This window comes from Chiloscyllium punctatum, chromosome 6 (genome assembly GCF_047496795.1).
Source record: "Chiloscyllium punctatum isolate Juve2018m chromosome 6, sChiPun1.3, whole genome shotgun sequence".
Taxonomy (NCBI): domain Eukaryota; kingdom Metazoa; phylum Chordata; class Chondrichthyes; order Orectolobiformes; family Hemiscylliidae; genus Chiloscyllium; species Chiloscyllium punctatum.
In genome coordinates this window covers 62,977,177-62,989,556 of record NC_092744.1, presented here as the reverse complement: position 1 = coordinate 62,989,556, position 12,380 = coordinate 62,977,177, and positions in this window count along the sequence as shown.

The following is a 12,380-nucleotide window of genomic DNA, read 5'->3' as shown; positions in this document are numbered from 1 at the left end:
AGCCCTAGTTATGGGATTCGCTCTGACTTTGGTCCCAACACAGTTCAGATGAAGACCATCCCATCAGAACTTTCTTCTTCTCCTTTCTTCTCCAGTACTGGTGCCAAGGTCCCATGAATTTAAGCCTATTTCTCCCACACCAGTCTTTGAGCCACACATTAACCTGCCTGATCTTATTGATCCTGTGCCAATTAGCACATGGTTCCGGTAGTAATCCAGAAATTATTAGCATTTTGGTTCCACTTTTTAATTTAGCTCTGAGCTGTTCATACTTCCTTAGCAAAACCTCTGCCCTGGTTTTATCTATATCATTTGTACCTACGTGGACTACGACCACTGGATCTTTCCCCTCCTACTCCATGTTCCTCTACAGTCCAGATGAGATATCCCGAACCAGAGCACAAGGCAGGCAACACACCCTTTGGGACTCTTGATCCTGGTCACAGAGAACAGTGTTTATGCCTCTAACTATACTATCTCCAATTACAATAACATTTTTCTTCACTCTACACCCCCCCCTCCCCCCACCTGAATGGTTCCCTGTGCCACAGTGCTGCAGTCAGTTGGCTCATCTTTCCTGCCGTCCCCACTCCCGAGCACGCAGGAAGCAAAACTCTTGAACTTCTTGGACAAGGACAGGGACTGAGGAACCTGTAACTCTACCTCCTGGATCCCTCTACCTGCCTCCCTCTCAACCATACCCTCCGGTCCCTGACCACTGGTCGAATTCGAAGGTCGTTAGTCTAAGGGGTGTTACTGTCTCCTGAACACAGCATCCAGGTAACTCTGCCCCTCCCTAATGTGTCACAATGTTTGAAGTTTCAGGCTCCATCGATTCTGAGCTGAAGTTCTTCCAGCAGCCAACATTTACTACAGACATGGTCACCGGGGACCACAATGGGGTCCACCAGCTCCCACACCATGCAGAAACTACACATCACTTAACCCTCCATCCTTGTTTTATTTAATTAGTTTTAAATTTTTTTTACTCTTTCTGAGGTATGTCGATGATATTTTTGGTGCTGCTTCCCTCTCTCACCTGGCGTTGGAAAGGCTTATTGATTTTGTTTCTGATTTCCACCCGCTCTCACCTTCACCTGGTCCATCTCTGACTCCTCCCTTCCCTTCTTCGACATTTCTGGGGATAGGCTGGCCACCAATATCCACTATAAACACACTGACTCCCACAGTTACCCTCTCACACTCTCACATCCTCACACCCTGTAAATACTCTATTCCATTCTCCCAGTTCCTCCTTCTCTGTCATATCTGTTCTGATGAAGGCAACTTTGATCAGGGAGTCTCTGAAATGTCCATCTTCTTCCTCAACCAAGGATTCCCCAGCACTGTTGTTTACAGGGCCATTGTCAGGTCCAACCCATCTCCTGCACTTTGGCCCTCACTCCCTCGCTCCTCCTGCAACAGTGTTGGGACCCCTTGTCCTTACCTACCAACCCACCAGCATCCACATCCAGAAGATCATTAGCCACCATTTCCACCACCTCCAGCAAGATGACACCACTAGACACATATTCCCCTCCCTTCTCTTGTCAGCCTTCCACAGGGACCGTTTCCTGTGGGAAACCCCAGTCCTCTCCTTTTTCACTCCCAATATCTCCCCTCCTCCACAGCCCCACGGCACCTTCCCCTGCACCTGCAAAAGTTGTAACACCTGACCATTTACTTCCTCCCTCCTCAGTATGAAAGGGTCCAAATGCACCTACCAGGTCAAGTAGCGCTTTACCTGTACATTACGCAATCTAATCTACTGTATTCACTGCTCATATTGTGGTCTCCTCTACACTAGGGAACAAACCACAGACTGCATGACTACTTTGTAGAACACCTCATTTCTGCCCACAAAAAAATACCCTGCAATTGAAGTTGCCTGACGCTTCAAAACCCCACCCTATTCTCTGGCCAACGTCTCTGTCTCAGGCTTGCTGCAGTGCTCCAGCCAAGCTCAGCACAAGGTGGAAGAACAACATCTCATTTTCCGCTTGGGGACCCTGCTGCCTTCTGGGCTCAATATCGAGTTCAACAATTTTATGGCCTGAGCACCTCCCCCATGCTTTCCCTCACCCCCACCCACCAGGCCTTGTCATCATTTGAGTTGTTATCACAAATAACCCACTGTTAGCTACTAATAGCTCCCATTATCAGTTTTTCATTCTCCCAGATTGACCTTTTCCATTCCTTTGTCTATCCAACTGTGTTTCTCTTACTTTGGGCTCTATCTCCACTTGCCTTTACTCTCCCCACTCCCCTGCCCTATCTTTTGTATAAAAAACATCCTTTTGCTCGCTACCATCTGTTCTGCAGAAGAGTCCCAAAATGTTAACTCTAAGTTCTCTCCACTGATGCTGCCTGACCTGCTGAGATTGACCAGCAATGTCTGCTTTAGTTTCAGATTTTCAGCATCCACAGTTCTTTTGTTTATTGAAATTGTAACTGATACATATCTGTGGTATTGCATAAGTAGTCTGCTAACACAAAATGGAAGAATCAAAATTGTTGTGTGAGAGTTGAAGCTGGATGCCTTTATGAATACGTGTTGAAGTTAACCCTGTGCTTTCAGATTTTTATCACAAGCGGTATGTGAATGAAAAGGGTAGGGAGGCCAAGATTAGACACTTGAGAAGTTCCAGCAGTATCAGTACAAAAACAGACAGCGTGTCAGCCTGACGTTTTGCCAAAAAAAAAACAGGAATTGCTGGAGAAGCTCAGCAGGTCTGGCAGCATCTGTGGATAGAAACCAGAGCTGACATTTTAGGTCAAGTGACCCTTCCAAAGAACTGAAATTTTGCTAAGTCAAGGTGACTTGTGAGCCCTTCAAAAATGTGGACAGATCCTGACTCCAAGCCTCCTGACGTTGTTGTTGGGGTTCCTGTTTTCTAGAGTGCCTTTGAGCATGTGAACCATTCATTTTGTGACCGTGCACCCTGCACCCCTGACCTCAGTGGTTCCATTGCGGGGACGGGCATAGTTTACCCTTCCAAACCTTCATGAGTCGGACCAACTTTTTAAAGAAGCACACCTCAGATGAAATGAACCAGGCTCTACATGACAGAATTTTTTCAAAGTTAAGTTCCAAAGGTTCTTCTCAAACCAGGCTGTGCTCTCTCACTCACTCACCATTGCCTTTCTTACTTTTCCATTCCAGGTAATCCCCCTCACCCAGTTCCATGTACCCTCACGCCTTCCAAATCAAGCGGTGGCATTTCCATGCCGATTCTTTCATGATCGACTATTCATATAATGACAACTGGGTGTGATTTTTTTTAAAGAAGGCCTAACAACAATTGATGCATCTCTTCCTATGATGTTGAGAAAAGCCTTCATACTGCAAAGCAATAAAAGTCCCAATTGACCAGAATCTTTAAGGTGTCAATGGCTGAAATTTCAAGCACTGGAAACCTCTTAGCATTGTGTGAATAAACATTGTGAAATTGACAGGTGACTTCATACAGCCAGGGCTGTCACTCAGGGAGGGACTCACATATTTCAAGACAGTAATGGATGCCTGGTCTCTCAAATCAAGCTTCATTATGCAGTATATGAGCTATGGAAAATGGATAAGGGACATAATATGAGACATAGGTGGCACATAGGCAGTCTGCGGAGATGAGGAGCCATAATGGATGAGGGTTAATTGGCCTTATCTTTTCCACTGTAGCTGGAATGGGTTCTAATGCGAGCCTTTTAAATAGCCCACCATGTGGTTGTCTCAAACCTTCATATTGAGCTGTCTGGTCTGACAGCACCATATAACTGACAACAAACTGCACCCCCCACCCCCTGCAACAGTAATGATCTATTGTCCTTGACATGCTTACTGGCAAGGGTTTGCTGCTTTCAGTGGCATTGTGTGCCTCAATACACTCTCTGTCGAATGTCCTTGTTATCAGCAACATGTGGTGCCTGTATGATTATCCAATAAAGAATCCTAGCTGGGAGGTTGAATGAAGAGCTGTAATTATTGGATTCAGGTGAGGTGTGCTGTGTTGACAAAGTGCCCCCAGTAGAGGTGAAATAAAACGTGGTACACCTGGGGCAACAGAGAGTTTGGAAATAGAAGTAAACTGGTCAGGGAAAAAGAAAAGAAGCTGACCAAATGGGTCCAAAATAGTAATCAGAGAGGGTATGCAAATGGGCACATGGGGTATGAGAGTTTCATAGGCAAGGCAAAACAAATAGATGAGTGATGTTCTTCTATGAGAACAGGGAAGGAAATGACATGTGAATGCTTGAAGTTAAAATCTGACATCTCTATGGTTTAGAGTGCAAAACTAAGATCTGTAGGTATTAAATAATGATTAATACATAGGAAACTCACCAGAAGCCTAGAGCCTGGTTACAATAATAAAGTTGCTCTCACAAGTAGTTGAGATAAATTTAAGGGAGAGAGAAAGGGACTATAGGATTATTTTGACAAATTTAGATGTAGAGAATAATTGTAGACTCATTTGGTGCATAAACACTAGTTTTGATCAGTTTTACCAAATGACCTGTTTCTGTGCTGTGCATTCCACACAAAGCTGATTGGCAAATCAGAACAAAGTCAGCTTGGAGTGTTACCAAACATTCTTTGTGTTCTGAGTGGAGTAAACAAGTTCAGATGTATAAAGGTCCTTCTTTCCCTTTAACTCCACCTTGATCCTATTTCCACATATGGTTCTGTCACTCCAGACTCCTTGCAATGATCATTTGTAAAAGCAAAATATTTACTTGTTCAGAAACAGAAGGTTTTCCCTGGTCCAATTAGTCCCACCCACAAAGATCACAAGAGAAGTTCAGAATGTGTACTCTGTGGTCTGCTTTTTTTCAATAAAAAAGGCAATCTTTATCCTAATTTACTTGTTTCCAGGGCAATAATATTCCAATTGACAGACTGATGCAAAAGCAGCACAAATATATGAAGTGATGATTTCAGTTTAAATTGAACAACTTTTCTAGTTTAGTATCTCAATGGCTAAATTGATTTATTTTGTAATTTTCACTGGGCCTACTTATTTTGATGCCCATAATTGATTTCCACTAACAAAAGTATGGGGTCTGACTCATCTCTTAGTCCATGCATCTTTGCTTTTGCATTTAGGCATCACTGCACAGATTAAAAGGTTTGAAAATTAGTTGTTTTACATGAACAGCCAGTGCTGTTGTAATTGGCAATCATCAATTAATCTTATTATTAATTCAACCATTTTATTACACTGATATAGCTAAATTTCTTGGATTTTTTTTAACATCTTAGGAAGTGATACATTTTATTTCAGGAATAGATGGTAGAATTTCACTGAATCTTTAATGACTGCTATATTTCTCCAGAGCTTCTTATAGTTGTTGTCAGCCATTATCAACAAATGTTCACTTATCTAGGGCAATACTTAATATTTAGACACAGCTTTTAGCAATCATATTTTGTTATTACCATTTTTTTAAAGAAGTAGTTTTAGACAGAAGATAAACAGGCCATCAATGACCTATTTGCCAAAGTCTCAATCTTGTACCACTTGAGCAAATAGCCAGGGCCTCATGTAGTCCCGAGGGAAAGGTGTCAGCTTTGTGTTCCAGTACACTCCCCAAAATTTATGACTGCAGAATCAGAGTTAGAAGTCGACTAATCCAGCAATTTGTTTCAATAATATTGGTGCTTCTGTGAAGTTAGCAATGTGCATTTTCAGAAAAGAATGTGATGAAGCTTTGAAAGTACAAAACAGTAAAGCATATAAACTAAAAGGCACTGGAAAATGTCATTTTTGATCACTGATGCAAGACATTTTTGAAAGGATTGTAATGGTTTCAGCTGAGATTGCCAGCTCTGGTTGGAGACATTTCTGATGCTTTTAATACACTGACCACATGGTGAATAAACACTTGATGTTTGATCATGTAATAATGTGATGCCTGACTGTGTGTCATTTAGGGGGTTATTAATCTGGTTGGGTGGAAATTTCATCATGTAGCTTCCTACTTTGATATTTATCTTGAATTACAAAACACAAGTTTAAAAAAAAACATAATTTCAATGCCAGTTTGATTTTCTCTACAGAATGCTTGCTGAGGTGTCCACGAGATTCTTCTTCCTTTCTGAGGAACACCCATCCTTGAGGATCAGCAACCTCATGTGAAGAGAGAAGATTGCTCCAGCGTTCCAAGACCCAAGCATTAAGTTCATTCTCAAAACTTTCCAACTTATTCTCCCTTTTAGAAACATTGTTTGACATTTACCTCTTTGACCAAGTTTTTGATTATCTCTCCTCATATCTTCTCTTCCCTCAGCGTTTACTTATATCTAATTATGTTCCTGTGAAATGCCTTTCAATATATTGTGATATTAAAGGCAGTTTGTAAATGCATGTTTTTGTTAGTTTAAAAATATACCCCTGTAACTTATTTATTCATAAACATGATTGGCCAGCTTCTGGTTTTGGAATGATGGAATGATAGTTGGAATGATGGACCTCTGTAATTGTAATTCGATTCCAAAATCCTAATGTAGTATCATTTTGTTAAATGATGCACAGCTAAAGTTCAGCAGTGATAGTGGTTGCCTAGAAGTAATGACCATTAAATTATTTGAATTGGGGTTGGTAGTAACCAATATTCAAAAAGGAATTGTAATTCTTCAGTTCATACAGATGGTTTGGATGGAGCCATTTTTGTCAGGTGTGTTCAGGAGGGTTTCCTTACTCAGTATGTCGACAGGCCAATGAGGGGAGAGGCCATTTTGGATTTGGTGCTCGGCAATGAGCCAGGACAGTTGTCAGATATCACAGTGGGAGAACACTTTGGTGACAGTGACCCAAATGCCTCACATTTACCGTAGCCATGGAGAGGGAAAGGAGCAGTTACCATGGGAAGATATTTAATTGGGGAAAAGGAAATTATGACACTATCAGACAGGAGTTGGGAAGTACAGATTGGGAGCAACTGTTCCACAGAAAGGGGACAACAGACATGTGGAAACTCTTTAAGGAGCAGTTGCTGCGAGTGATGCACAAATTTGTTCCTCTGAGACAGGTAAGAAGGGGTAAGATTAAGGAACGTTGGATGACGAGAACAAAGGAACTTCTCATCAAAAGGAAGAAGGCAGCTTACATAAGGTGGAGGAAGCAAGGATCTAGTTCAGCTTTAGAGGATTACAGGCTTACTAGAAAGGATCTCAGAAATGGACTGAGGAGAACCAGGAGGTGGCATGAAAAAGGCTTGGCAGGAAGGATTAGGGAGAACCCAAAGGCATTTTACTCATATGTGAGAAATAAGAGAATGATCAGGGAGAAGGTAGGGCGGGTCAGGGATCTCGTAGGGATCTTGTGTGTGGAGTCTGAGCAGATAGGGGAAGCCCTAAATGAGTTTTTGCTTCAGTTTTAACTAAAGAAAGGGACCTTGTTGTGAATGAGAACTTTGAGGAGCCAGGAAATAGGTTTGAACAGATCGAGATGAAGGAAGTTGATATGCTGGAAATTTTGGTAAATGTTAAGATTGATAAGTCCCCAGGGCCAGATTAGATTTATCCTAGGTTTCTCCAGTAAGAGAAAAAGGAGGTTGCTAAGCTGCTGGAGAAGATCTTTGCTTCCTCACTCTCCACAGGAGTCAACCCGAGGATTGGAGGGAGGCAAATATTGTTCCTCTTTTCAAGAAGGGTAATAGGGAAATCCCTGGAAATTACAGACCAGTCAGTCCTACATCTGTGCTCAACAAGGTTTTGGAAAGAATTCTGAGGGATAGGATTTATGACTATTTGGCAAAGCATAGCATAATTAAAGGCAGTCAGCATGGCTTTGTGAGGAGCAGTTCATGCCTCACAAACCTCATTGAGTTCTTTGAGGAGGTGATGAGACAAGTTGATGAAGGTCGGGCAGTAGATATGGTGTATATGGACTTCACGGTAGGCTCATTCATAAAGTCAGGAGGTATGGGATATAGGGAGATTTTGTTGTTTAGATTCAGAATTGGTTTGCTGACACAAGGCAGAGAGTGGTTAGAGATTGAAAGTATTCTGCCTGGATGTCAGTGGTGAGTGATGTCCCGCAGGGCTCTGTTCTTGGGCCTCTGCTCTTTGTAGTTTTTATAAATGACTTGGATGAGGAGGTTGAGGAGTGGGTTAGTAAATTTGCAGATGACACAAAAGTTGGAGGTGTTGTTGATAGTATCGAGGGCTGTTGCAGGCTGCACACGACATAGACAGAATGCAGAGCTGGGCTGAGAAATGGCAGATGGAGTTCAACCTGGATAAATGTGAAGTGATGCATTTTGGAAGGTCTAACTCGAATGCTGAATATCGGATTAAAGACAGGATTCTTGGCCGTGTGGAGGAACAGAGGGCTCTTGGTGTTCAAGCTCATAGATCACTCAAAGTTGCCACCCATGTGGATAGGGTTATTAAGAAAGCATATGGTGTTTTGACTTTCATTAACAGGGGGATCAAGTTTAAGAGCCACAAGGTTTTGCTGCAGCTCTACGAAACCCTGGTGAGACCACACTTGGAATATTGTGTCCAGTTCTGGTCACCCTATTATAGGAAAGATGCAGAGGTTTTGGAGATAGTGCAAGGAAAGTTTATCAGGATGTTGCCTGGACTGGAGGGCTTCCTTTATGAAGAAGGTTGACAGAGATCAGACTTTTCTCTCTGGAGAGAAGGAGGAAGAGAGATGACCTGAGGTGGACAAGGTAATGAGAGGCATGGATAGAGTCGAAAGTCAGAGATTTTTCCCCAGGGCAGGATTGACTGGCACAAGGGGTCATAGTTTTAAGGTGTTAGGAGGGAGATATACAGGAGATGTCAGAGGTGGGTTCTTTACACAGAGAGTTGTGAATGCATGGAATGCTTTGTCAGTGATGATGATGGAAGCAGAGTCATTAGGGACATTTAAGCAACTGTTGGACAATAGAGAATTGAGGGGTGCATAGGTTTGGTTATTTTATTTTAGATTTGGATTAAGCCTCAGCACAGCATTGTGGGCTGAAGGGCCTGTTCTGTGCTATACTTTTCTATGTTCTGTACAAATATAATTGTAAGACTAAACAAGAGAATATTAGTATTTTTGATTTGATTTATTATTGTCACATACTATGGCCAGTTCTGGTCACCCAGTTACAGCAAGGATATGAGCAAGATGGAGAGAGTTCAGAAGAGATGTTGCTGGGTATTGAAGGTTTGAGTTATAAACAAAGGCTGGATAGGCTGAGACTTTTTCCACTGGATTGTGGGAGGTTGAGAGGAGATCCAACAGAAGTTTATAAACAAATGAGAGGTATAAATAGAGCTAATGGTAGTTGTCTTTTCCCTATTTGGGGGATTTTAAGACTAGGGGGCACATTTTTGAGGTGAGAGGAGAGAGATTTTAAAAAGATATGAGGCAATCTTTTTTTCACAGAGGGTGATTCATTTGTGGAATGAACTTCTTGAGGAAGTGGTGGACGCTGGTATACTTACAATGTTTAAAAGACATTTGGATAGATACATGAAGAGGAAAGGTTTGGACGGATATGGGCCAGGAGCAGGCAGGTGGGGCTAGTTTAGTTTAGAGGTAGGTTTGTCATGGACTGGTTGGACCAAAGGGTCTGTTTGTGTGCTGTATGATTCTGTGACTCTATGCACTGAGGTACACTGGTGTATACTGTACAGTAACATTGCACCATATACTGTGCATCAGGTAGCAAAACAGAGTGCAGAATGCTGTGTTGCAGAGGTAGACAAGGTGCACAGAGAGAGAGAGATCAACATCAACATTAGAAAGGTCGATTTAAAAGTCTGATAACAACAGGGAAGAAGCTGTTCTTGAACTTGTTTGTACAGGTGTTCAAAATTTTGTATCTTCTGTCCGAGGGAAGAGGATGGAGGAGAGTATAATTGAGGTGGGATCTTTGATTGTGCTGTTTCCTTTCTTCAAGCAGTGGAAGTACAGCTGGAGTCAATGGATAGAAGGCTGGTTTGGGTAATGGACTGGGTTACGTTCATGGACTTTGGGAAAAGCAATGCCATACCACACTGTGATGGACCCAAATAGGATGCTTTCTATGGTGCATCTATAAAAATTGGAAACAGTCTTTGTGGACAAACCAAATTTCCTTAGCTTCCTGAGGAAGGAGAGGTATTGTTGAGCTTTCTTGACCATTACATCCACATTGGTGGACCAAGACAGATTGTTGGTGATCCATTGCTCCCAAGAACTTGATGCTCTCGACCATATCCACCTCAGCACCGTTAATGCAGACAGGGCTATAACCTCCACTTGCATCCTGAAATCAATAACCAGCTCCTTCATTTTCCCAATGGCGATAGAGAGATTGCTGACTTTACACCATGCCGCTAAGCACTCATTCTCCTTCCTGTACTCTGCCTTGTCATTGTTTGAGATCCAACCTAGAACGGTGGCGTTGTCAGCAAACTTCTAAATAGAGTTAGGATGGAATTTGGCCACACAGTCATAAATGTACAAGGAGTATATTAGGGGGCTGAGTATGCAGCCTTATGGGAACCAGATGTTGAGGATTACCGTAGAAGACGCATTGTTGTCTATCTTCACTGATTGCGGCCTATGAGTGAGGAAGTCAGGATCGAGTTACAGGAGGGGAAGCCGAGACTTATACCTTGCAACTTGGAGGTGAGTTTGTTTGGAACTTCGATGTTGAAGGCAGATCTGTACTCAATATGTAGGAGCCTGATGTAGGTACCTTCGTGATCCAGGATGAGTATAGCACCAGGGAGATGGTACCTGCATGGACTTATTGCACCAGTAGGTGAATTGAAAAGCATCAAGGCAATCTGGTAGGCTGGAGTTGGTATGGGCCATGACTAATCTCTCAAAGCAGTTGATAATTATGGAAGTCAGAGCCCCTGGGCAGTAGTTATTGAAGTACACTGCATGAACTTTGGAAAGAGGATGATGGTGGTCTTCTTGAAGCAAATGGAGACTTCAGATCAAAGTTACATGAGGTTAAAGATGTTAGTAAATACTCCAGCTAGCTGATCAGCACAGGATTTGAGTGCATAGCCAGACACTCCTTCCAGGCCAATCTAAAGTCTGCCGAGGTAACCATAGGTGCAGGTGTATCTGAGGCTGTTGAATAGGTGACATAATTTCACTGACCTTCTCTTCAAAGCAAGGATAGAATGCATTAGGTTCATTGGGTAGGGATGTATTGTTGCTCATGATTCTGTTCAACTTCACATTGTAGCCTGTCATGTAGGCCTTGTCACAAACAATGGGTGTTTGCATGGTTAGTCTGGGTTTCAAGTTTAGTACAGTATTGTCTTTTGGAATCTCTGATGGCCTTGAGAAGGTCATACCTGGATTTCCTGTATAGGTCAGGGTCACCCGACTTGAATGCCTCAGACTTGGATTTCAGTAGGGAGTGAATGTCCTGATTCATCCATGGTTTCCAGTTGAGGAATATTTGGATTAACTTCTTTGGCACACAGTCTATCAGTAAAGTTTGTAACAGTAGTGGCATAATCATTTAGGTTGGTTGCTAAGCTCTTGAATAGGGACCAGTCTGCTGACACTAAGCAGTCTTGTAGAAGATATTCCAATGCCTCAGACCAACACTGCTTTCTATTCTAGATTCTCACACTTCAGTTTCTGCTTGTAAGCCGGGTGTAGGACCACAGCATTGCGATCTGATTTTCCAAAGTGCAGATGGGGAATGGAATCGTAGCCATCTTTAATGGTTGTATAGCAATGGTCAAAGATGTTCAGATCTCAGGTAGGACAGGAGATATGTTGATGCTACTTTGATAGCATGTTCATGAGGTTGACCTGGTTGAAGTCACTGGCAACAATCAACAAGACCTCAGGGTATTCTGTCTCAAGACTGTCTGCAGCACTATATATTTCATCAAATGCACGCTTCTCTTCAGCATGAGGTGGGGGGTAGACAGCAGAGGGGAACTTTCATGGTAGGTGGTAGGGATGGTACGTCACTGTAAGATATAATACTAGATCAAAAAAAATCAGATCATATAATTGGAATAGAATAATTGCAGGGAGAAAGTGAGGACTGGAGATGCTGGAGATCAGAGTTGAGAGTGAGGAGCTGAAAAAGCACAACCAATCAGGCAGAATCTAAGGAGCAGGAGAATCGACGTTTTGGGCAAGAAACCTTCATTAGGAAAGCTAGGATCCAGATCCAGTTGGGGTCCAATATGTGAACAAAGTCAGTGGAGCAATCCTGACCAGCGTAAGGATCAAATGAAATTCCTCTTTGAGTACTTAGTTAAACACTGAAGGTGTCAAATAGTTATCCCATGACAGCATTCTGGAAGGGTTCTGAGAGTTGCCATCTCTCATTCGTAACCATTAAAAATTTTCCTGATGAAGGGCTTCTGCCCAAAACGTCAATTCTCCTGCTCCTCCAGTGCTGCCTGATCGGCT